The sequence below is a fragment of the Schistocerca serialis genome, chromosome 2 (assembly GCF_023864345.2).
Source record: "Schistocerca serialis cubense isolate TAMUIC-IGC-003099 chromosome 2, iqSchSeri2.2, whole genome shotgun sequence".
NCBI lineage: Eukaryota > Metazoa > Arthropoda > Insecta > Orthoptera > Acrididae > Schistocerca > Schistocerca serialis.
In genome coordinates, this window is record NC_064639.1 from 526,807,294 (window position 1) to 526,833,887 (window position 26,594).

General features: G+C 43.2%; 1 protein-coding gene across 4 annotated transcripts in view; it reads left to right on the forward strand.

The window, feature by feature from the left end:
• The window catches only part of LOC126457492 (uncharacterized), a 52,256-nt gene that overhangs the window by 2,207 nt on the left and 23,455 nt on the right, over positions 1-26,594 (forward strand). The window lies entirely within an intron of this gene.

Genomic DNA, 26,594 nt, shown 5'->3' on the forward strand with positions numbered 1-26,594 from the left:
AGGCGAGATGAAATAAGTATCAGTAAGTCAGTTACGTCGGTGAAAATGATATACAAAAGGACAAGGCCTAACATCGAGAAAATATGAAACTAAAAAGTGTGGTGACTGGTGAGAGAGACTCGAGTACAAAAAACCTCTCACTGAGTGAGTGTGTGTACTTTACATTTGAGAGTATCGCACTGTTTGTTGCATTAGCTGTTACTGCTGTTGCTACTTATGATGAGTTAGTTAGTTACTTTTGTGTTCCATGGATCATTTTGCACAATAAATCGTCAGATGTGTAATAAGTCATTTTACATTCATATTGCAAATTAATTTGTACACCATTCTGCCCCCCCCCCCCCTCGAAATGGAAACAAGATGTACAGATTGAGTTAGAAATTCCTACCCACCACCTTTTACACATTAAAAACATAGAAATTCTTCTACAAAATAGGAGGAGTTGTCAAGAAGAAACTTTTTTGATTTATTTTCAAATTTTATCTTGCTGTCGGTTAGACTTTTGTATCACTGGGTAAAGTAGTCAAAAATTTTTGTTGCAGCGTTGTGCACCCCTTTCTGTGCTAAAGACATCCATAATGTTGAGTAATGAATGTCATTTTTTTCTTCTAGTATTGTAATTATGTACTTCACTGTCCCTTTTGGACTGTAGTGGATTATTTACAACAAACTTCATGAGGGAATGCATATACTATGAAGCAGCAGACACAGTGCCCAACTCCTTAAACAGATGTCTACAAGATGATCACGGGTGTGCGCCACTTATTTGTCTTACAGCACATTTTTGGGCAATGAAGACCTTTCTTAAAGATGAGTTACCCCAGAACATTATTCCATATGACATTACTGAATGAAAATAAGCAGAGTATGTCAACTCACTGATGTCTGATTTGCTATGATTCTGGAGTTTCCATCCTGTGTTTTATTTCATCATGATGTTATGTTACACTTATCACTGGTGCAGTACCCCTATAGGTGCAGAACTGATTATGATGTGTATGTGAAATTCAGGGTGAGACCATTTGCAGAGAACCAGTCAATGATACTTTTGAGGACTTTCTTCACCCTGTCTTCCATAACTGTATGTGTGCTGGGAATGATTACAATACTGGTGTCATCTGCAAAAAGAACTAATTCTGTTTGTTGTACATTGCACGGTAGATCATGTACATATATGCAAAACAGTAGTGGACCTAAGATTGAGCCTTGGGGAACCCTATATATATATATATATATATATATATATATATACACACACACACACACACACATATAAAGGGGGGGGGGTGTCAGAATTAGGTCCCTGGATTCCGAAGGATTTAGATTCCAGTAGTGCTCGGAGATGAAGAGGTTTGCACAGGATAGAGTAACATGGACGGTAGCGTCAAAGCAGTCTTTGAGCTAAAGACCACAACAACAACACACAACAACAACAACAGTAATGCAAAAAGAAGGAATTCTGCTGGTTGTGTATTAGACAGAAGATCTTTTACATATATGAAGAACAATGAGCCTTGGGGAACCCAATACAAAACTTCTCCCCAGTCAGGATAATATCCCCTGACTACCACTGTTTAATTACTAAATACAACATTCTGCATTCTTTTGCTTGGATATGACACCACCTTTTTGAAGAGTGTTTAACAAAGGCATATTTCAGTCTCTGGAAAAATGCCATGCATTAGTGATGCATTACATTGATAAGACAGTTTCTGTACCTAGTCAGTTGACAGTCCTTTTTGAAGGCAACGTCCTGTTGGTAGCGGGGCAATTAAATATGGACCATGAAATTGGGGGAAATATATTCGAAACATTGCCTCATAGTTTTGAATCAAGCAGAGATAAAGTCAGTACATGAATTTGTTGATTTTTAAGTAGTTTGTTAACTCAGCAGTTACACATTGTAAAATAGATTTAGATAAATCATACTTTATTTGCCAAACTAAGTGATTACTCAGTATTACGATTACTTATTTATCCCACTTTCTCAAATCATGAAAGAATAGGAAAATTATTTTGTTTGCATTTAGTTCCTTCTAAAAGTTTCCGTGAAATACTGTTCACACCATTCAGTTAAATTGGACATGTATGCCACTATTGAGACTAAGTACCTGATAATTACAGATTAGCTTCTAATATTGGTTTTTAATTATTTTTGCATGTCACATCAACTCTTACTTTCTCTGAGAAGCGGGCAGTGTTTCTCTTAGGGTACCTTTTTTCAGGTAGACAGTAATGTATATGTAGATAAGTTTGGTAGAAATTGCTGCAGAGCTTTTCTGGAACACAGACAGTCCAAAAAACCACTCTATATTGCCCGACAATCACTAAACATCACCGAGCGAGGTGGCGCAGTGGTTAGCACACTGGACTCGCATTCGGGAGGACGACGGTTCAATCCCGTCTCCGGCCATCCTGATTTAGGTTTTCCGTGATTTCCCTAAATCGCTTCAGGCAAATGCCGGGATGGTTCCTTTGAAAGGGCACGGCCGATTTCCTTCCCCATCCTTCCCTCACCCGAGCTTGCGCTCCGTCTCTAATGACCTCGTTGTCGACGGGACGTTAAACACTAATCTCCTCCTCCTCCACTAAACATCTCAGTACAGTAAATGAATAATAATTAAACACATTCAAGAATAATAATTATTATGATGGTAATACTAATAAAAATAATTATGTCGTCATGTAAGATATTTATTTCAAATTTTAGTAATCCTAATCAAAGTTATTGCCGTAGTTAAGTGTTTCATAGGTATTTGCATGAATGAGTAAAAGGGAATTGACTATACAGAAGCTTTCAATGTTGCTTTGGAAGTATGAGATTTCTCTCTAGTAAATGGTTCTCAGCCCAAAGCTTGGTTTCAACACCACAATGCTGTACTGAGAATGGACCTATTGTAGGTTTTATGCTTCTACCCGCCTTTGACCTTCAAACTGACTTGTCCAGCTTGTTATTGGGGGACTACGAAACCATGGTGCAACACAATATTTTTATACATACACAAATCATTGGCAGAGGTCATTAGAGACAGAATAAAATCTAGCAACCACAGGATTTGAGCCCAAGACTTTCAGGTTTGTAGTGTGACTTACCCACTATCCTGTCTAATTACCTTCATTTCTTTTGAACTTCTGCAGTTGGTCATAACAACTTCCTCTCCATCCTACAATTTTGCAAGTCAATTAGCATATTACCGAGGTAATTATTTCCATTTTTTCTTTACAGCAATTTGAGTATAACATATCCTTTCCTTATTAAGTTCATATTTTCGGAAAGTATATGTAGGCCCTTAGTCTTTAAGTTGTTTCATTCAGAAGTTGTTTGCATACAGTTTGTGTACATTAGACCTAAAATAAAACTTACATTTCATCGTGAATTAAGAGGGTGCCGAGTTCTTATTTCAAATGGAAATAATTAACTTTTTGCATTATATGATACACCTGCAGGTGTAATTTTTGCGGCTCTTAAATAACGGAAATTCATGTAGTGTGAAGTGAATCAAGTTATTTAAATCCAGTTTTAAGTGTTTCATTTGTATTGCAATTCATCAGTGTATGATAAGTGTGTGTGTTGCCATGATAAGTGTGTACGTTGCCATAGGGTAGTCAGACAGGGGTATGTGTAGATTGCAGGTTGGAGTTCCACAGGGATGACTAGTCAGGAATTGAAAGGGGACCTCAATGAGGTTCTCCCATGGAACTGTAGGCTCCTCAGAAAAGACAAAAGAGTCACTGAGCGACCTTCAAGCTCAATTAGAACATGCAAAATCTGACTTGGCTAGGTTGAAGGGGAAAAAAGATGATGGGAACTGCATAAAGATAACGAGCAATGGGTGAAAGAGGAACAGCTCTTCAATTATTTCTTCTTTTTCTTCTTCTTCTACATTTGAGCTTTGAGTATCAAATTTGGCTTATTACCTGAAGTCGGAGGGCAATAGCCTTGTCCAGCTGCTGGTCATAGTAGGGTTCAGCAGACTTCTGGGAAAGAAACTAAGAGATTGGAACCAAAACAGTATAGGAAGAAAAGAATCTTGCTGCTAGGTAGTAGGCATGCTAGGGGTGAAGGTCAGATAGTGCAGGACTAATTAGGAAAAGGGTACTAAGTTAGGAAAAGGGTACTAAGTCCAAAAAATTGTGAAACCAAGTGTTAACATTAGCCAAGTGCTAACATTAGCCAAGTGCCAGAGGACTTGAGAATTTGTGTAATGAAGAGGATCAGGTGATCATAGTAGGTGGAGTAGGAAACAGGCTGGCTGAAGACAGAAATTACTGCATTAAGGGTGACCAGGATGAAACGGGAGTAACAACTACACAAATCTTAGTTCAGTGGATGTCCTACTGTGCCACGACCAGCCCTGGTTTAATACTTCTGTGAGCCAAGCGAACATTTGAGTTGAGCAGCCTGCTGTTGACTGAAATGAAATATCATATGAGTTCAGTACCTGTTGATACAGTTAGGATATTGGGATATACAAGACACAGCTTATACCAGAAAAAGAGGGGGTTCAAATGGCTCTAGGCACTATGGGAAAAAAGAGGGGGGAGATATGTGGTCTGAACTCCTTTTAGAGAAAACAGCAGGAGGGGGGGGGGGGGGCGGTCGCAGCACCATCACACAAAACAAGATGCGTGTGGTTATTGGTTTCAGAGAGGTGCCTTTTTTTCTGTAGAATCAGGATTCAGAAACCCTATTACAAAAGAAATTAAAATAACAGTATGCTGTTTACTTTAGCATTTGGTTCCTTACCAGAATCAATAAGAATTATGCTTTTATCATCAGCAAATGAAACAGTTTTTTGAGGTGTAGTCATAAGTGAAGCTGTACATACAGCAGGCCGAAATATAGAATAGAATCCCAAGAGAAACTTAACGTTATGGTGTACCTGTCAGTTGAAAGTTCATTCCTTGTTATTTGACTATGATAAACAATGACGAGAGCCACTGTATATATTTCCCCTAACTCCATAATATTATATTTTGTAATTAATTTATTGATGATCTTTGCAGACAAAAATCTTAAATTGCTATAGGTACTTGACAAAAGAAGTCATCCACAAACATAAAAAAGTCAAGAGAAATAAAAGATCATTTGTTTATGCAGCCCTTTGTATTTAGAGGTTCTTGAAGGAGCAAATATCGTTTTGTAGCTTCTCTGAATTCCAAAATGATCCCATATCCTACAGGTGACACATGTGAGATAAATGAATTTGCTCAGGTGTAGTTTACTAGTTTCAGAAGCAACTCGTCAGAGTTTTCAGTGTTGACTTTCTGAACTTTCTAAAGAGAAAATTAAGTGAAACACATATTTCTCTCTTTCAGTAAGCTTCTTGCTGTCAGCTTCACAATGCGAATACAGGAAAGCAGCAACACTGCCATATTTTTATTGTTGTTTCATTAGTAGATAGGAGCAAATGGAAGTTGCTAACAGAATGTTTGAAAGTGAGTCACCTGTCATGGCAATAGAACATAAACACTCAGTAAAGTTTTACACCACTCTCATGACTTCCATATTTTTATTTTTTAAAAATCAATACCACTTTCTCAGTACTCATTTCACTTTAGAAAATAACTAAGTATAGCCATTTTTATAATGAAAGTAAAAGTAAACCTGTCCAGTTGAGCACACTGTCTCTCTGATTTGTGCAGTTTGCATATACTGTTCAATCTATCAACATGTCTCGAAGGCTCATCTAAAGTATGTTGTTGTTGTGGTCTTCAGTCCTGAGACTGGTTTGATGCAGCTCTCCATGCTACTCTATCCTGTGCAAGCTTTTTCATCTCCCAGTACCTACTGCAACCTACATCCTTCTGAATCTGCTTAGTGTATTCATCTCTTGGTCTCCCTCTACGATTTTTACCCTCCACACTGCCCTCCAATACTAAATTGGTGATCCCTTGATGCCTTAGAACATGTCCTACCAACCGATCCCTTCTTCTGGTCAAGTTGTGCCACAAACTTCTCTTCTCCCCAATCCTATTCAAAACTTCCTCATTAGTTATGTGATCTACCCATCTAATCTTCAGCATTCTTCTGTAGCACCACATTTCAAAAGCTTCTATTCTCTTCTTGTCCAAACTATTTATCGTCCATGTTTCACTTCCATACATGGCTACACTCCATACGAATACTTTCAGAAATGACTTCCTGACACTTAAATCAATACAGGATGTTAACAAATTTCTCTTCTTCAGAAACGCTTTCCTTGCCATTGCCAGCCTACATTTTATATCCTCTCTACTTCGACCATCATCAGTTATTTTGCTCCCCAAATAGCAAAACTCCTTTACTACTTTAAGTGCCTCATTTCCTAATCTAATTCCCTCAGCATCACCCGACTGAATTAGACTACATTCCATTATCCTTGTTTTGCTTTTGTTGATGTTCATCTTATATCCTCCTTTCAAGACACTGTCCATTCCATTCAACTGCTCTTCCAAGTCCTTTGCTGTCTCTGACAGAATTACAATGTCATCAGCGAACCTCAAAGTTTTTATTTCTTCTCCATGGATTTTAATACCTACTCCGAATTTTTCTTTTGTTTCCTTTACTGCTTGCTCAATATACAGATTGAACAACATCGGGGAGAGGCTACAACCCTGTCTTACTCCCTTCCCAACCACTGCTTCCCTTTCATGTCCCTCGACTCTTATAACTGCCATCTGGTTTCTGTACAAATTGTAAATAGCCTTTCGCTCCCTGTATTTTACCCCTGCCACCTTTAGAATTTGAAAGAGAGTATTCCAGTCAACATTGTCAAAAGCTTTCTCTAAGTCTACAAATGCTAGAAACATAGGTTTGCCTTTCCTTAATCTTTCTTCTAAGATAAGTCGTAAGGTCAGTATTGCCTCACGTGTTCCAGTGTTTCTACAGAATCCAAACTGATCTTCCCCGAGGTTGGCTTCTACTAGTTTTTCCATTCGTCTGTAAAGAAGTCGTGTTAGTATTTCGCAGCTGTGACTTATTAAGCTGATAGTTCGGTAATTTTCACATCTGTCAACACCTGCTTTCTTTGGGATTGGAATTATTATATTCTTCTTGAAGTCTGAGGGTATTTCGCCTCTTTCATACATCTTGCTCACCAGATGGTAGAGTTTTGTCAGGACTGGCTCTCCCACGGCCGTCAGTAGTTCCAATGGAATATTGTCTACTCCGGGGGCCTTGTTTCGACTCAGGTCTTTCAGTGCTCTGTCAAACTCTTCACGCAGTATCATATCTCCCATTTCATCTTCATCTACATCCTCTTCCATTTCCATAATATTGTCCTCAAGTACATCGCCCTTGTATAGACCCTCTATATACTCCTTCCACCTTTCTGCTTTCCCTTCTTTGCTTAGAACTGGGTTTCCATCTGAGCTCTTGATATTCATATAAGTCGTTCTCTTATCTCCAAAGGTCTCTTTAATTTTCCTGTAGGCGGTATCTATCTTACCCCTAGTGAGATAGGCCTCTACATCCTTACATTTGTCCTCTAGCCATCCCTGCTTAGCCATTTTGCACTTCCTGTCGATCTCATTTTTGAGACGTTTGTATTCCTTTTTGCCTGTTTCACTTACTGCATTTTTATATTTTCTCCTTTCATCAATTAAATTCAATATTTCTTCTGTTACCCAAGGATTTCTACTAGCCCTTGTCTTTTTACCTACTTGATCCTCTGCTGCCTTCACTACTTCATCCCTCAAAGCTACCCATTCTTCTTCTACTGTATTTATTTCCCCCATTCCTGTCAATTGCTCCCTTATGCTCTCCCTGAATCTCTGTACAACCTCTGGTTCTTTTAGTTTATCCAGGTCCCATCTCCCCAAATTCCCACCCTTTTGCAGTTTCCTCAGTCTTAATCTACAGGTCATAACCAATAGATTGTGGTCAGAGTCCACATCTGCCCCTGGAAACGTCTTACAATTCAAAACCTGGTTCCTAAATCTCTGTCTTACCATTATATAATCTATCTGATACCTTTTAGTATCTCCAGGGTTCTTCCATGTATACAACCCTCTTTCATGATTCCCAAACCAAGTGTTAGTTATGATTATGTTGTGCTCTGTGCAAAATTCTACCAGTCGGCTTCCTCTCTCATTTCTGTCCCCCAATCCATATTCACCTACCATGTTTCCTTCTCTCCCTTTTCCTACACTCGAATTCCAGTCACCCATGACTATTAAATTTTCGTCTCCCTTCACAATCTGAATAATTTCTTTTATTTCATCATACATTTCTTCAATTTCTTCGTCATCTGCAGAGCTAGTTGGCATATAAACTTGTACTACTGTAGTAGGCGTGGGCTTCGTATCTATCTTGGCCACAATAATGCGTTCACTATGCTGTTTGTAGTAGATTACCCGCATTCCTATTTTCCTATTCATTATTAAACCTACTCCTGCATTACCCCTATTTGATTTTGAGTTTATAACCCTGTAGTCACCTGACCAGAAGTCTTGTTCCTTCTGCCACCGAACTTCACTAATTCCCACTATATCTAACTTCAACCTATCCATTTCCCTTTTTAAATTTTCTAACGTACCTGCCCGATTAAGGGATCTGACATTCCACGCTCCGATCCGTAGAATGCCAGTTTTCTTTCTCCTGATAACGACATCCTCTTGAGTAGTCCCCGCCCGGAGATCCGAATGGGGGACTATTTTACCTCCGGAATATTTTACCCAAGAGGACGCCATCATCATGTAATCATACAGTAAAGCTGCATGCCCTCGGGAAAAATTACAGCTGTAGTTTCCCCTTGCTTTCAGCCGTTTGCAGTACCAGCACGGCAAGGCCGTTTTGGCTATTGTTACAAGGCCAGATCAGTCAATCATCCAGACTGTTGCCCTTGCAACTACTGAAAAGGCTGCTGCCCCTCTTCAGGAACCACACGTTTGTCTGGCCTCTCAACAGATACCCCTCCGTTGTGGTTGCACCTACGGTACGGCTATCTGTATCGCTGAGGCACGCAAGCCTCCCCACCAACGGCAAGGTCCATGGTTCATGGGGGGGGCATCTAAAGTAAGTGTGTGCATTTTCAATTTACGGCACACTAGGTTACCAGCCTGAGAAGTTACCTGCCAAATTCGTGTACATCACAGTTAAGTCATCTGAGCATCCAATTGCTTAGGCTGTGTATACCCTGACAGTTGCAAAACCATCTCCATATGATTAAATTAGCCTCTGGGCAGCCCTTATGAACAATAGTACATACCATTAGGTAATGGGATACAGAAAGTAGGTTTGTGAGGGAACTTGGATCAGTATCGTTGGGTACTCTTCACCGACAACTGCAGTATTGACATTGATTTGCAGTAGGATTTTGGATCATAAACAATAATAGAACTTTATGAGTTGCTTTGAACAAAAAGATATATTCACAAATAGTTAACAAGGATTCAGAAAACATCATTCTTATTGATTACAACTAGCTATTTGTTCACACAAAATATTGAGTGCTAGTGACAGGGGCTCTGAAATTGATTCCATATTTCTAGATTTCCAGAAGGCTTTCAGACCATTCCTCACAGTTGACTTCTAATCAAATTGCATGCCTGTGGGCTGTAATTTCAGTAGTGTGAGTGGATTCATGATCTCCTGTGAGAAAGGTCACATTTCATTGTAATTGATGCAAAGTCATTGAGTAAAAGAGTAGTCATATGTGATGTTTCCCAGCAAGTGTGATAGGACCTCTGCTGTTCCTGATTTATCTAAATGTATTAGGAGGCAATCTGAGCAGCCCTCATAGATTCTTTGCAGATGTTGCTGTCATTTACCATCTTGTAAAGTCCTCAGAAGATCAAAACCAATTGCAAAATGATTTTAACAGGATATCTGTACGGTGTTTTAATGTCTGTACTGGTATGATAATGTTGCTACATTACACTGTTAGCACAGACCATTACAGACTGACAGTACGTTGGTAATGACCAGGGAATAGGACTCCTTGAGAGGAAACAAAACTCACCATGTGAGGCAATCTACAGGAAGCAGAAAATCTGAACCTTTGTAAGGACTCGCAAGGGGAATAACTCAACCACACAGGTGGCTATCGACAGAGCACTAGGCAACAACACTCAGTCTGATGCACAAAGTGAAGTCTGCAGTAATTGAATTCAGCACATGCACTGTCGTGCTAGGCTTACAGCCGCTCACAAGTAAACATCTTCGCGTTCACCTCCATTGCAGTTTTACATGCTGTTCTGTGTCATTACCCAGGATTGCTCATCTGCCTCCATTTTGATGTCAGTTGGTGTGGATACTAAAGTGCAAAAAGTGACAGTTGTACCTAAATAATGAAAGGTATGTCATCATTCACATGAGTACTAAAATGAATCCATTAAACTTCAGTTACATGATGTTGTTGTTGTTGTTGTGGTCTTCAGTCCGTTGTTGTGGTCTTCAATCCTGAGACTGGTTTGATGCAGCTCTCCATGCTACTCTATCCTGTGCAAGCTTCTTCATCTCCCAGTACTTACTACAACCTACATCCTTCAGAATCTGCTTAGGGTATTCATCTCTTGGTCTCCCTCTACGATTTTTACCCTCCACACTGTCCTCCAATGCTAAATTGGTGATCCCCTGATGCCTCAGAACATATCCTAACAACCGGTCCCTTCTTCTTGTCAAGTTGTGCCACAAACTCCTCTTCTCCCCAATTCTATTCAATACCTCCTTATTAGTTATGTGATCTACCCATCTAATCTTCAGCATTCTTCTGTAGCACCGCATTTCGAAAGCTTCTATTCTCTTCGTGTCCAAACTATATATCGTCCATGTTTCACTTCCATACATGGCTACACTCCATACAAATACTTTCAGAAACAACTTTCTGACACTTAAATCTATACTCGGCATTAACAAATTTCTCTTCAGAAATGCTTTCCTTGCCATTGCCAGTCTACATTTTATATCCTCTCTACTTCGACCATCATCAGTTATTTTGCTCCCCAAATAGCAAAACTCTTTTACTACTTTAAGTGTCTCATTTCCTAATCTTTATTCCCTCAGCATCACCCGAGTTAACTCGACTACATTCCATTATCCTTGTTTTGCTTTTGTTGATGTTCATCTTATATCCTCCTTTCAAGACACTGTCCATTCCGTTCAACTGCTCTTCCAAGTCCTTTGCTGTCTCTGACAGAATTACAATGTCATCGGCGAACCTCAAAGTTTTTATTTCTTCTCCATGGATTTTAATACCTACACCAAATTTTTCTTTTGTTTCCTTTACTGCTTGCTCAATATATAGATTGAATAACATCGGGGAGAGGCTACAACCCTGTCTCACTCCCTTCCCAACCACGGCTTCCCTTTTGTGCCCCTCGACTCTTATAACTGCCACCTGGTTTCTGTACAAATTATAAATAGCCTTTCGCTCCCTGTATTTTACCCCTGCCACCTTTAGAATATGAAAGAGAGTATTCCAGTCAACATTGTCAAAAGCTTTCACTAAGTCTACAAATGCTAGAAACGTAGGTTTGCCTTTCCTTAATCTTTCTCCTAAGATAAGTCGTAAGGTCAGTATTGCCTCAGGTGTTCCAACATTTCTATGGAATCAAACTGATCTTCCCCGAGGTTGGCTTCTACCAGTTTTTCCATTCATCTGTAAAGAATCTGCGTTAGTATTTTGCAACTTTGACTTATTAAACTGACAGTTCGGTAATTTTCACTTCTGTCAACACCTGATTTCTTTGGGATTGGAATTATTATATTCTTCTTGAAGTGTGAGGGTATTTCGCCTGTCTCATACATCTTGCTCACCAGATGGTATAGTTTTGTCAGGGCTGGCTCTCCCAAGGCCGTCAGCAGTTGTAATGGAACGTTGTCTACTCCCGGGGCCTTGTTTCGACTCAGGTCTTTCAGTGCTCTGTCAAACTCTTCACGCAGTATCGTATCTCGCATTTCATCTTCATCTACATCCTATTCCATTTCTATAATATTGTCCTCAAGTACATCGCCCTTGTATAGAACCTCTGTGTACTCCTTCCACCTTTCTGCTTTCCCCTCTTTGCTTAGAACTGGGTTTCCATCTGAGCTCTTGATATTCATACAAGTGGCCTTCTTTTCTCCAAAGGTCTCTTTAATTTTCCTGTAGGCAGTATCTATCTTGCCCCTAGTGAGATAAGCCTCTACATCCTTACATTTGTCCTCTAGCCATCCCTGCTTAGCCATTTTGCACTTCCTGTCGATCTCATTTTTGAGACCTTTGTATTCCTTTTTGCCTGCTTCATTTACTGCATTTTTATATTTTCTCCTTTCATCAATTAAATTCAATATTTCTTCTGTTACCCAAGGATTTCTACTAGCCCTCGTCTTTTTACCTACTTGATCCTCTGCTGCCTTCACTACTGCATCCCTCAGAGCTACCCATTCTTCTTCTGTATTTCTTTCCCCCATTCCTGTCAATTGCTCCCTTATGCTCTCCCTGAAACTCTGTACAACCTCTGGTTTACTCAGTTTATCCTGGTCCCATCTCCTTAAATTCACACCTTTTTGCAGTTTCTTCAGTTTTAATCTACAGTTCATCACCAATAGATTGTGGTCAGAGTCCACATCTGCCCCTGGAAATGTCTTACAATTTAAAACCTGGTTCCTAAATCTCTGTCTTACCGTTATATAATCTCTGATACCTACTAGTATCACCAGGCTTCTTCCATGTATACAACCTTCTTTTATGATTCTTGAACCAAGTGTTAGCTATGATTAAGTTGTGCTCTGTGAAAAATTCTACCAGTCGGCTTCCTCTTTCATTTCTTAACCCCAATCCATATTCACCTACTATGTTTTCTTCTCTCCCTTTTCCTACTGTCGAATTCCAGTCACCCATGACTGTTAAATTTTCATCTCCCTTCATTATCTGAATAATTTCTTTTATCTCATCATACATTTCATCAATTTCTTCATCTTCTCCAGAGCTAGTTGGCATATAAACTTGTACTACTGTAGTAGGCATGGGCTTCGTGTCTATCTTAGCCACAATAATGCGTTCACTATGCTGTTTGTAGTAACTTACCGACACTCCTATTTTTTTATTCATTATTAAACCTACTCCTGCATTACCCCTATTTTATTTTGTATGTATAACCCTGTATTCACCTGACCAAAAGTCTTGCTCCTCCTGCCACTGAACTTCACTAATTCCCACTATATCTAACTTTAACCTATCCATTTCCCTTTTTAAATTTTCTAACCTACCTGCCCGATTAAGGGATCTGACATTCCACGCTCCGATCCGTAGAACGCCAGTTTTCTTTCTCCTGATAACGACATCCTCCTGAGTAGTCCCCGCCCGGAGATCTGAATGGGGGACTATTTTACTTCCGGAATATTTTACCCAAGAGGACGCCATCATCATTTAATCATACAGTGAAGCTGCATGCCCTCGGGAAAAATTACGGCTGTAGTTTCCCCTTGCTTTCAGCCGTTTGCAGTACCAGCACAGCAAGGCCGTTTTGGTTAGTGTTACAAGGCCAGATCAGTCAATCATCCAGACTGTTGCCCCTGCAACTACTGAAAAGGCTGCTGCCCCTCTTCAGGAACCACACGTGTATCTGGCCTCTCAACAGATACCCCTCCATTGTGGTTGCACAGCTATCTGTATTGCTGAGGCACGCAAGCCTCCCCACCAATGGCAAGGTCAATGGTTCATGGGAGGAGTTACATGATAACTCACTCAAATCTAAGGCTGTCAATACATTTAAATACTTACAGATTACAATTATCAATAAATTAAATTGGAACGATCACATACATAATGTGGGTAAAGCGAACCGAAGGCTGCATTTTACTGGCAGAACGTGTTGAAAGTCTAACATGTATAATAAAGAGACAGTCTACTCTATGCTTGAGTACCCTCTACTGGAGTGTTGTGTGTATCATATAGCATTGATGGAAGACATAAAAAAAAGTTCATATAAGGGCAGTTCAGTTTGTTTTATTGGGAAATAAGAGCATCATGGATATGTTACACAAGTTGGGATGACAGTTGTCAAAACAAAGGTGTTTTCGGTTGTGGCATGATCTTTTCACAAAATTTCAATCACCAACTTTCTCCTCCAAATGTGAAAATATTTTGTCGACACCCACCTACATAGGAATAAAAGATCATCGTAATTAAATAAGAGAACTCAGATCTTGCACAGAAAGATTTAAGTGCTCATTTTTACCATGCACTGGTGTAAAGTGGAACAACAGAGAAATTATCTGAAGGTGCCTCTGCTACGCACTTAATTGTGAAATGCCCAGTAGTCATGTAGATATATTTGTCTGGAACTTTGACTGTCATAGAAGAGGGCAGAGGTGGCTAGATGTCAGTGCATGTCTCAGACATTCATTTCTTGGGTTTAGAAGAGAGATGGTTAAGGCTTGTTTTGGGCTCTATCATGTTCTGATGTCTTGACACCGTTCACCACCCTCGAGAGTAATTTGAGGGTGGTGTAACTTTGGGACAGATCCCATCAACCTTTTGTCAAGCCCTACAGCCAACATTTCAGCTATGGGTTCATCTTTGAGAATGATAATACATGAGCTCATCACACTCACCTTGAAAACTGTACCTCAGGCGGCAGGAATCAACCAAATGGAGTGACTACAGGATCTGCTAGCTGAACCTAGCTTGGAAACTGTTGACACTTACAGTTTTTTGTCACTGCAACTATCCTCACCATCTAGATGACCTCAGGAAGAAGGATGAAGAATAGTGGGAAAGGCTTGAGCAGCGACCTGTAGACCTACTTGTGGACAGCATGCATATGAGGTTCCAAGTATCTTGTAGTGTCTGGGGCAAAGCAGTGCAGCAGTGAATGCTACCGAGTAGCAGATTTCTATTTCAAATGTACAAAGATGTTCATTATCAGACGTTGTCACACAACCGAAGCATACGTCCTGGCAGTCACTCCACGTGCACTATTGGGAAGTGTGGCTGCCATGGAGAGACAGCACGGCCAATCGACCATGCATGACAGCTGCACAGGTGCCTTCTAGCACCACCTGCCTCATGCTGTCTACACATGCAATTGCCGCCCGGCTCAGTCTGTTATCACGCATCATGCCATTCACTATATCATCTAAAACAGTAGTGTACTTGTTTTGCCCCACTGCATACAAAGCATTGTATCCATTGTTAACTTATCCTATGGGATTGTTAAATATATTTGTAGTGGTGGTGATGCCTCATGTTTCTATTTTGTGTTATAACATAATAGGCAACTATCATGGACGTTTAACAGGATCCCTTAACAGGCATGGCTGTGGATGCAGTGCTACAGCGATTTCTACAATAACAGACAGAGGAACAGAAATGTCAGGAAGCCTTATTGTCTGCATTGCTCTTTTGGCAGTCAACTATGCATCTACCACCGTTCCTGCTTTATGACGAGATGGAGGAAGAGTTGGAGGCATATGAGAAGCACATCTGGCAGCACTAGTAACATTGCAGATAACTGATCCATTTGTTGTCAGATCACTTTTCCTGTCATGGATCTCACCCAATATGTAAAAACTTTTATCCAAAGTGACACCTCTCATGGAACCAGTGCAGCTGACTTTTGTTATTTGTTAACTAAACAATGGAAAATCCAGGATGGAATGTAACAATATTACGAAAAGGAAGTTGCTACTCACCACATAGTGGAGATGCTGATTCGCAGATAGGCACAACAAAAAGTTTTCACAAAATACGCTTTCGGCCAACAAGGCCTTTGTCAAAAAATAGACTACACACACACACACTCTCATGTAAACACAACTCACAAACACATACACATCCACGGTCTCTGGCAGCTGAAGCTTGACTACGAGAGCAACAGCAGGGCAAGGTGGAGAGAGGTTAGGGCAGCTAGGTGCAGTCGGTAGGTTAGACGGAAGGCAGGAGAAGAGAAAGGTGGTGGGGGAGTAGCAGAAAAGGGGAGGCATAAAAGACTGGGTGCGTTGGCGGAATAGATGGCAGTTTAGTGCAGGAATGGGAACAGGGAAGGGACTGGATGGTTGAGGACAACGACTGACAAAGATTGAGGCCAGGAGAATTACAGGAATATAGGACATATTGCAGGGAGAATTCCCACCTGCGCAGTTCTGAAAAATTGGTATTGGTGGGAAGGCACAGGCTGTGAAATCCTTCATGCTCAGCAGCTGGGTGGTCCAGTTGTTCCTTGGCCCCAGTTTGTTGGTGGCTATTCTTGCGGACAGACTGCTTGTTGGTTTTCATGCCCACATAGAATTCGGCACAATGGTTGCATCGTAGCTTGTAGATCATGTGACTAGTTTCACAGGTAGCCTTGCCTTTGATGGGCTAAGTGATGTTTGCAGACTGGAGTAGACGGTGATGGGAAGATGTATGGGACAGGTCTTGCATCTAGGTCTTTTACGGGGATATGAGCCATGAGGTAAGGGATTGGGAGCAGGTGTTGTGTAAGGATGGACAAGTATATTGTATACATTCAGTGGATGGTGGAATACCACTGTGGAAGGGGTGGGAAGGAGAGTGGGCAGGACTTTTCTCATTTCAGGGCACGACGAGAGACAGTCAAAACCCTAGCAGAGAATTCATTTGCTCCAGTCCTGGGTGATATTGAGTTATGAGGGAATGCTCCTCTGTGGTTGGACAGTGAGACTTTGGGAAGTGGTGGGTGACTGGAAAGATAAGGGACGGAAGATTTGTTTTTGTACGAGGTTGGGAGGATAATTATGGTCTGCAAAGGCTTCAGTGAGACCCTCATTATATGTCAAGAAGGACTGCTCATCACTGCAGATGCGATGGCTGTGGGTGGCTAGGCTGTATAGAAGGGAATTCTTGGTAAGAAACAGGTGGCAGCTGTCAAAGTGGAGGTATTGCAGGTGGTCAGTAAGTTAGTATGGACAGAAATACTGATGTAGCCATTTTTGAGGTGGAGTTCAACATCTAGGAAGGTGACGTGTTTGAGTTGATTAGGACCAGGTGAAGCGAATATTGGAGAAGGTGTTGAGGTTGTGGAGGAACGTGGATAGAGTCTCCTCACCCTCAGTCCAGATCGCAAAGATGTCATCAGTGAATCTGAATCACATGAGAAGTTTAGGGTTGTGGGTGTTTGGAAGGATTCCTCTAGATGGCCCATGAATAGGTTGGCATAGGATGATGCCATGCACGTGCCCATACCGGATTTGTTTGTAGGTAATGCCATCAAAGGAGAACTGTGAGGATATAGTTGGTCATAGTGACTAGGAAGGAGGTTGTTGGTTTGGACTCTGTCAGGCATTGGGAAAGGTAGTGTTGAATACCGGTAAGGCCATGGGCATTAGGGATGTTAGTGTAAAGGGAGGTGGCGTCAATAGTGAAGGGCGGGCCACAATGTGGTAAAGGAACAGGAATTGTGAAGAATCAATGGAAGAAATGGTTTGTATCTTTCATATAGGGGGCTGACTGACCTTCAACAAACTGTGGCCAAGAAACAATTGGACCATCCTGTTGCTGAAGAACTTGCTGCACAACATAACATTCTTTATTTCAGTGACTACTTCACAGCCTATGCCATATGGATCCTTCCCACCAACACCAACTTTTCGGAACTGGCCTCAACTTTCGTTAGTCATTGTCTTCACCCATCCAGTCCCTTCCCTGTTCCCATTCCAGCACTACACAGTCCTCTATTCCACAAACGCACCCAGTCATTTTACTTCTCCCCTTTTCCCCAACCACCAGCCCCCTCCACTCCCACCCCACTCCTCTCCCGCCCTCCATCTAACCTACTAACTGCACCTAGTTTCCCTACCCTCTCTCCACCTCATCCCGTAACGCTCCCCAGCAGCACTCCACCATCCCCTACCCAGCTATACTTCCCCATCTCCGCCCCAGCCTCCTCCTTACCCCCATCGAGTTGTGTCTTCCCTCATCCACTGCTGCTGCTGCTTGTAGTCTGGCTTCAGCTACCAGAGACTCTGCTCATGTGTGTGTGACTTTTGTTTGTGTGAGTGTGTGCGTCTGTCGTCTATTTTTGACAAAGGGCTCATTGGCCGAAAGCTTATTTAGAGACAGTCTTTTTGTTGTGCCTATCTGTGACCCAGCATCTTCGCTATATGGTGAGTTACAACTATCCTTTTCATAATATTGTTATTTGTTAACTACATACTTTCACTGACATTGCCGGATCTCGTGTGGAATTTTATCCGTTTCAGAAACAGCCTAACCAGTCATAGTGCACAGGGTCAGTTGAACTGCAGGGACATAGTAGGAAATGCCATTTTGGGTCTCTGGTGGTTAAGGAATCATATGCAGGTGAGATGATTATGGATGCAATCATTTGGGTGGCTCCAGATAAGGAGGTGCATCATAAAGCTGTACAGTATGACCCGATCCCCCCCCCCCCCCCCCCCCCCTCCCTCCCCGTCTTTGGACGAGTTTTAAAGCGAGGCCCAATCTTTCGAAGTTTCACAGGCTGTCAGGCTTCTGGGGCAAGGTGGCAGCTTTTGCGTCAGACATGGGAGAGGGTTCCGTCATACCTGACACAACAAATGTTGCAACAGTAGAGCACCAGCACTGCCACACTCTGGTTCTGTCTCGTAAACTAGTAAGTCAGTCTCCCCCAACCCCCACCCCCACCCCACCCCCCCTAACCGGCACTCGTTTCCTTCATAACCTGCCTGCTCCAGGCAGAGATCACTAGTGCTGAAACAAGAAACTAAATTCTGCAATCAGACCCTGAAGACCATGCAATGTTGACTGGCTGCCATACCCTCCTCTGCCATGGGGTATGGTGTCAGAGTACAACCTCCTGGTCATTGTTGACTTTCAGACTTTGGCATCACTACTACTCATACAGATAGCTCCTCTGTTGGTGTGTTCCAGTCCTCCCTCCCTGGAAAAATTCTGGGCAGTCGTGGGAATCAAACCCAAGTCCTCAGCATGAGAATCAAGTGTGCTGACTGCTTGGCTATGGAGGCAGGCAGCTCATTATTGTGACCTTCCTAAAATTGTTTTGACAGCTAGTCAGTTTTTTTTTTTTTTTAAATCACCAGGGAATCCATTAAAAATAAAAGTTATATCAAGAAACTGCAGGTGGTATACTGTCCACCAACATAAATATGACTAACTCTACGTCTGTCGATGTCCCCATTTCCATGTTTCAGTCCTGAGGAATGCCGTATCCTATAAATCTACAGATAACAAATTTGTACGTTTTCCTGTATTGTTTGTAATAATCATGCTACCTTTCCCTATTGTTAAGTTGTCTTGTTCCGAACATTAAGCCAGGAACCCATAAGGGTGTGTTGATTGCCTTGTCACAACAAAACCACAGAATTTATTGGTTACACAAAACTTCATTTTGGTTCACTTTTTGCGGCTCAAAATCATAGGTGTTTGTCATCATTATTGCACTTCATTGCCGAAAGTTGCTTATAGAAGGGCCAAGGTGCCTGTAACTGTGGATACGTTGTATTCAGTCCTAATTTTCCACCCACGTTGAGGTGCAGCTCACATGTCTACCCGTTCACACAATTTTCTCTTGCTGACACCCCTGCATATTAAACCTCCAGCCATTTGAAATATTGACAAAGCATTGCTTTACTCTTCATCCTCTATAAAGAGCAACCTCCTTTGAAAGAAATTTTCCCAGCAAGTGACTTAGGTTGTAGATTTATTTTTGACCTATAGGACAACAACAGACAGCCCACTAGATTATCTTCCAGTGCATGTGTTTTTAAAATATTTTTGATGAGTGTTGTGTTTCTTCTGCAACATAATAATTTGGATTTTTAGAACTTTAAACAGTCCATAATCACATTGTTTTCTTCTCTGTCAAACATTGTTTAATTTGAAACAGTCTTTGATTGTGAAAAGAACAATAACATTTGAATATCATACTACATGTTACATTTTAAGCTGTAGATAGGAAAAAAATAACCCAATGATGATACACTTTACTGTAATCAAGTCAAGTATATTTTAGATCCTCCTGTGGGTCTGGGGGCAAGAATAGGCCTGAGGTATTCCTGCATGTCGTAAGAGGAGACTAAAAGGAGTTTCACATGTTTCGACCTTTCTGTGATAGTCCCCTGTAGGGTTTGACCTCCATTCTTCAAAATTTTCCCGAAGAGCGAGCCAATTGGGGGAGGGCGCCTTACATTGTGTCCATCGTGCATTGAGATCTGTAGCCTATTTTCTCGTTGTCTCGCATTTCACTCGTGCTCATTCTCCATCTCTTGGTCGAGGACACCTTCCTGGGTGCATTTTCCACCAGGCACTATGCAGTGTCGTTTTCTGCATTGACGATGACCATGTACTTCTTTGCACCTGATATCCAACATGGTAGCCAGTCCGTTGTAGTGAGGCTGCCATGTACTGTGTTGGTTGTAGCCCCCTGACCTCACAGGGATCGCTCTGCTGATGCCTGCGTTGTTAACTCTCCACGTGTGCCAAGGGCTAGATGCCCATCCCCCTGAGTCATCGAGACTCCCGGCAATGGCCATCCTGCCAGGTGGCCTTTGCTGTGGCTATGTGGCGCCCATGGGGAGGGCCCCTGGTCGGAGTGGGTGGCATCAGGGCAGATGACACGCAATGAAGCGTAGTCCATCATCTCTTGATGTGGTAAAACACCAGCAGTCTCTAAGCGTTCACGAGCTCAATGCAGTGCACAGAAGTACAACCCCAAGTTGTTCCCCTCCCTGGCCACACCATGGGAGGAATATCAGGCTAAGGATGGCAGTGGATCTTCTTCACCCTGGTACCTTGTATGTTCGAGAGCTGATGGGGAATCTTTCACGACGATGAGTCCTTAGTTTTTTGTTGAGCACTTAGAGGACAAGTTTGGGTAGGTGAAGGGATTGTCCAAAATGAGATCTTTTGGGCCAGTCTTGATCAAAACAGCATCCTCTGCCCAGTCATGGACGTTATTCGCTTGTGACAAGCTGGGGAATGTTTCTGTAACCATCACACCCCATAAGAGCTTAAATATGGTCCAGTGTATCATATTTCACAGGGACCTTCTTTTGCAGTCAGACGATGAGCTGCACGCCATTTTAGAGCAGCAAGGTGTACATTTCGTCCGGCGTGGTCACCAGGGTCCGAGGGATAATCAGGTTTCCACCAGTGCTTTCATCTTGGCCTTCGAGGGTGATACATTGCCCGAGAAGGTCAAGGGGATGGTCCACCGCTGTGATGTAAAGCCCTGTATCCCTCCCCCGATGCGATGCTTTAAGTGCTGGATGTTCAGCCATATGTCTTCCCACTGTACTTCTGGCGTCACATGTCGAGATTGCAGATGCCCATCGCATCCAAATACTCTATGTGCCCTGCCTCCCATCTATGTCAGTTGTGGAGAGCGCCATTCGCCTTGCTCGCCAGACTGCGGAATTCTCCAGAAAGAAAGAAAATCATGGAGTACAACACCCTGGACCAACTTGACCTACACTGAGGCTAAGAGAAAATTTGAACACCTGCATCCTTATGTATGACATCATCTTACGCCGCCGCTACAACAGTTCTGGCACCATCAGCTCCGCCAACCCCAGTCACCTCTCAGAGCCGGAAGACCAACCTGCCCCCTTGATGATGGGGGGAATTTCCCACCCTGTTGCTCCCGCACCATCTACTTCGGGAGCAACACCCCCCCAACCATAGGGGATGACCGTCCCCACTTCCAAGCTGGAGAAGCGTAAATCTTCTTTGGCTTCTCTTGCTAGGAAAGATGCCCTTGGGTCACTCCCTTCCCAGGTTTCTGCTAGTGGGAAAGATGACACCCACAAGTGGCTGAAGAGCTCAAAAGCAGCTGTCATAAGGCTTCACATTCATCCTCAGTCCTGGAGACTGAGCCATTGAAGTCCTTCCAGACAGGGAAACACAAGGAGCAGTGAGATAAATCGAAAAAGAAGACCCCTAAGACAAAGGAAATTGCGGTGGCACCCACACCACCACTACCTACAAGCTCTGCGTCTGAGAATGGGTTAGAGATTCTGGCGTCCGCTGAGGACCTAGATCTCGCCAGACCCTCAGACACAATGGCTATAGACTGCTCAGGCAATAAGTCAGTGGCAGCAGGTGACCCTGAGGCATAAACTATCTCATTGAATGTTCCATGCCTTCCCAGTCTCACGATGACGTCATCCTCCAGTGGAATTGCGGTGGTTTTTTCCTCCGCCTGGCTGAGCTGCAGCAACTGTTAAGCTTTACACCTGCTATCTGCATTGCCCTCCAGGGAACCTGGTTCCTGGCAGTGCAGACCCCTGCCCTCCGCGGCTATAAGGGATATTACAGGAACCGTAGCGACTATAATCGAGTGTCAGGTGGAGTTTGCGTTTATGTCCTAAACTCAGTCTGTAGTGACACTGTGCCCCTTCAAACCCCTATTGAAGCTGTGGCTTTCAGAATTACGACGGCGCAGGAAATAACTGTCTGCAAGTATATCTTGCTCCAGATGGCACAGTACCCCTGAATGTATTAGCTGCACTAATTGATGAACTCCCTAAACCTTTCATACTTTTGGGAGATTTTAACGCCCGTAACCCCTTGTGGGGTGGCACCGTGCTTACTGGCCAAGCCAGATATGTCGAAACTTTACTGTCTCAGTTCGACCTCTTCCTCTTAAATACTGGGGCCACCACACATTTCAGTGTGGCTCATGGTAGTTATTTGGACATTGATTTATCAATTTGCAGCCCAGGACTTTTCCCACCTATCCACTGGAGAGCACATGACAACCTGTGTGGTAGTGACCACTTCCCCATCTTCCTGTCACTGCCCTGGCGTCAGGCTCATGGACGCCTGCCCAGATGGGCTTTAAACAAGGCGGACTGGGAAACTTTCACCTCTGCTGTCACCATAGAATCTCCCCCACATGCTGCCATCAATGTGATGGTTGAGCAAGAAGTGTCTACAACAGTTGTTTCTGCGACAGAAAACGCGATCTCTCCCTCTTTTGGGTGCCCCCAGCGTAAGGCAGTCACTTGGTGGTCGCCAGAAGTCGTTGAAGCAATTAAGGAGCGTCAGCGAGCTCTGCAGCGGCATAAGCGGCACCCTTCCCTGGAGCACCTCATAGCCTTTAAATGACTCCGTGCCTGTGTTCGCCATCTTCTCAAACGACGGAAGCAGGAGTGTTGGGAGAGATACGTCTTTACCATTGGGTGCCATATGTTACCTTACCAAGTCTGGGCAAAGATCACGCGTCTTTTCGGGTACCAGACCCCAACAGGTGTTCCCGATTGCCGAGCACTTTGCTCGAACCTCTGCATCGGAGAATTATCCTCCAGCCTTTCGCACTCTCAAACAGTGACTGGAAGTGGAAGTCCTCCCATTCACTATACGCCACAGTGAATCCTATAACACCCTATTTACAGAGTAGGAGCTCCTCAGTGCCCTTGCACATTGCCCCGACACAGTTCCTGGGCCAGATCGGATCCACAGCCAGATGATTAGACATCTCTCATCTGACTACAAGCGACATATCCACGTCATCTTGAACTGGATCTGGTGCGGTGGCGTCTTTCCATCACAATGGCAGGAGAGCACCATCATTCCGGTTCTCAAACCCAGTAAAAATCCGCTTGATGTGGACAGCTATCGGCCCATCAGCCTCACCAATGTTCATTGTAAGCTGCTGGAACATATGGTGTGTCGGCAGTTGGTTTGGGTCGGGTCCTGGAGTCACATGGCCTACTGGCTCCATGTCAGGGCGGCTTTTTCCAAGGTGGCTCTACCACTGATAATCTTGTGTCCCTTAAGTCTGCCATCCGAACAGCCTTTTCCAGACACTAACACCTGGTTGCCGTCTTTCTTGACTTATGTAAAGCATACGACACAACCTGGCAACGTCATATCCTCGCCAAATTGTATCAGCGGGGTCTCAGGGGCCCGCTCCCGATTTTTATCCAAAACTTCCTGTCGCTCCGTACTGTCTGTGTCCAAATTGGTGCCTCCCGTAGTTCCATCCATATCCAGGAGAATGTATTCCCACAGGGCTCTGTATTGAGTGTCTCTCTATTTTTAGTGGCCATTAACAGTATAGCAGCAGCTGTCGGGCCCTCCATCTCACCTTCTCTGTGTGCAGATGACTTCTGCATTTCATACTACTGCTCTAGTACTATTGTTGCTGAGCATCGCCTACAGGGAGCCATCCACAGGGTGCAGTCATGGGCTCTAGCCCATGGCTTCCAGTTTTTCGCCATGAAGACATGTGTCATGCATTTCTGTCGACATCATACCGTTCATCTGGAACCAACACTTTACCTTAATGACGATCCACTCACTGTAGTGGAGACATATCGATTATTAGATCTGGTTTTCGACACTCGTTTGACTTGGCTTCCTCGTCTTGGTCAGTTTAAACGGAAGTGTTTGCAGCACCTCGTGCCCTCCGCTGCCTGAGCAACACCAACTGGGGTGCAGATCGCTCCACGCTGCTGCAGCTCTACGGAGCCCTTGTTCAATCCCACCTTGAGTATGGGAGTGTGATTTATGGTTCGGCGGCGCCCTCAGCATTGCGTTTGCTCGACCCATTGCACCATTGCGAAGTTCGACTAATGATGGAAGCTTTTAGGACGAGTCTGATGACAAGCGTACTGGTGGAGGCTGGAGTCCCTCCATTGAAGATCAGACTTGCACAACTGCTCGCCAGTTACGTTGCACACATTCATAGCTCTCCTGAACATCCTAATTACCGTTGTCTTTTCCCAAACACGCCGATTCACCTCCCGCATAGCGGCCCAGGTCAGGGCTAATGATTGCAGTTCGCATGTGATCGCTTCTGTCTGAACTGGAGTCCTTCCCTTCACCACCTCTCCTCGAGGTCCATTCACATACACCTCTGTGGTGTAGCTGTAGGCCAAAGCTTTGCCTGGCCTTTCGCGTGGCCCTAAGGACTCTGTTAACCCTGCGGCTCTCCGCTGTCACTTCCTCTCGATTCTTGGAGTGTTCAGGGGCTCTGAAGTGATTACACTGACAGCTCGATGGCTGATGGTAATGTTGGCTTCGCCTTTGTCCACAGAGGCCATATTGAACAGCATTCCTTGCCCGATGGCTACATTGTATTCACTGCAGAGCTGGTGGCCATATATCGCACACTTCAGTATATTCGTTCATGCCCCAAGGAATCATTTCTTCTGTGTACTGACTCCTTGAGCAGCCTACAGTGCTACCCCTGCCATCCTTTGGTGACGTCCGTCCAGGAGTCCATCTATGACCTGGACCGGTCCCGTCATTCAGTGGTGTTTGTGTGGACCCCAGGACACGTCGGCATCCCAGGCAACGAACTTGCCAACAGGCTGGCCCCCTTCTGGAGATGGACATCTCTGAACTTAACCTGCATTCTGACTTACGCCACAGGGTTTTCCAGCTTTGGGAGACAGAATTGCATAACAGTATGCACAACAAACTGCGTGTCATTAAGGAGACTTCGAATGTGTGGAAGTCTTCCTTGCAGTCTTCTCGCAGGGAATCAGTTGCCCTCTGCTGGCTCCGCATTGGCCACGCCTGGACGACCCACGGTTACCTCTTGCACCGTGAAGATCCGCCTCAGTGTCGGTGCAGCACCCAGTTGACAGTGGGCCCATATTTTTGTGCACTGTCCCACTTTGACTGCCAAGCGACGATACCTTGGGTTACTGGATTCACTGCCGCTCATTTTATATGACAACACTTCATTGGCTGGTTTAGTTTTATATTTTATTCGTGAGGGTGGGTTTTATCATTTGATCTAAGTTTTAGCGCATGTCCTTTGTCCCCACCCTAAAAGCACTAGGTTTTGATGTGTAGCAGAGTGGCTGGCTTTTCCTTTTTATTCTCATGGTCGGCCAGCCACCTTAATCTGCTTTCTTGTTTTACAGTCTTCTGTTTGTAGCATCTCTGTTGTTTTCTTGTCCTCTTTTGTTCCTTTTAGTGTTCGTTGCCTTTCCTTCATTCTTGTGGTTTTTCCTTTCTTTCCTTTTTGTATTATATGTCTCGTCTGTTTTATTCTCATACTTTTGGCATTGTTTTATTAGAAACACAGGACCAATGACTTCTTAGTTTGGTCCCTTCTCCCCTCTTTTAAACCAACCAATCAAGTATATTTTACAAATTGCTTGATAATTATTTTTCTTCTATTGGAAGAGAATACAGCAACTCCAGGTGCTAATGTCACATATTTGTGAAAAAGTATATAAAATTTAAATGAAAACCAACCATCATTAATAAAATTTTAAACTGCCTTATGCCTCATAATGCACATAACTGGTAATTCTCTCCCGATGAATTTTGTACCTACCACTTACCATAGAAAGCATCACATAGTTTTGTCAGTAATGACAGTAGGTAAAATCTCCAGTAGATGATCTTTTTATGTGCAGATTTCTCAATAATGTTCCAAGCTCTGTCAGTTCGAGATCTAGAGAATATGTTGAAGTTCCCCATGTTCATAAAAGCCTGCCCAAAGATATCAGCACAAATTGGCCATCTAATAACAAATAAGCCAAACACCACCATAAAGCCACAAACACTGCCGTGACAGTGCCACCTCTTCGTTTAGTAATATCATGACAGTGTGGTACATATGGTTGGTTCCCCACCCCCACCCCCACCCCCTCCCACCCCCCACCCCCTACCCCACACCATTATCTGTAAACTGCACCTATTGATGTAAGTAACCTCCACAGTATGACTGTTAAGAGAATCAGC